This window comes from Penaeus monodon, chromosome 25, assembly GCF_015228065.2.
Source record: "Penaeus monodon isolate SGIC_2016 chromosome 25, NSTDA_Pmon_1, whole genome shotgun sequence".
Lineage (NCBI taxonomy): Eukaryota > Metazoa > Arthropoda > Malacostraca > Decapoda > Penaeidae > Penaeus > Penaeus monodon.
The window spans coordinates 14109489-14110326 of NC_051410.1; the positions used below are offsets into that span (position 1 = coordinate 14109489).

General features: G+C 41.1%; 1 protein-coding gene across 1 annotated transcript in view; it reads left to right on the forward strand.

The window, feature by feature from the left end:
• LOC119589322 (homeobox protein homothorax-like) overlaps nt 1–838 on the forward strand; it is a 211183-nt gene that overhangs the window by 4337 nt on the left and 206008 nt on the right. The window lies entirely within an intron of this gene.

The window sequence follows — 838 nt, forward strand, 5'->3', positions numbered from 1 at the left end:
TTGCCTTGTTTGCGTTTCTGGTGCGGCAGATTTTGTGTTTTGTGATCGTGTAATGACCATGGATTTGAGAGCGCCCGCCGTCGTTAGTGGTAAATTGTAACAAGCTGTAACCGTGGATTGCTGTCTGGCACGTCGATTATGAAAAGCAAAATTCGGGACGTGGTTGGGTAATGCCGGACCTCGCTTGCTCGGGTTGTTTGTCAAAGAAAGTGAATTATTGCCTCGGACGTCTTATTATTCCGCGAATGCACAGAAAGAAACAAATCTCACGTCTGGCTGGCCTTCCTGTTGCTCCAGATGAGCTTGTGTTTTGACTGTAGAGTTGACGTTAGAAGACACAACCAACCTCACATTTACTAGTGGAGTGTCTGCCATGCATGAAAAAACGCAATAACATTGTACATTTTTCTGTACACTCCATAAACCACGAACATTAACCTCTTTGCGTTTTTCGGTTTTAGCTAAAGGGAAGGATGTTAGATTTTAAGGCGAACTCGTAGGAGGAGCAAATCATCACACTCGTTGCGGTTATGTCGAAAAAAGCAACACTAGTTATCTTTTTATATGGTTTAGCGTAATGTTAACAAAACTAAACTACTCTTGCTCCGTTGTCTTCTGAGACAAATTAGTGGAAGTAGGCTGTAGGAAAAAAGAACTTATCGCGTCTTTTGTGAAAAAATACAACGGGTTGACTCAGTCGGTATTTCATTTGAAAAATATTATTTGTTTTAGTATGTGATTTTCATCACATCGTGAGAAATGCAGGCGTTGCTGCCTGAGCTGGTTTAGCCCTATCAAAAATTTAGGCGTTTATAAAACAAATAGGAAACCAGTACGA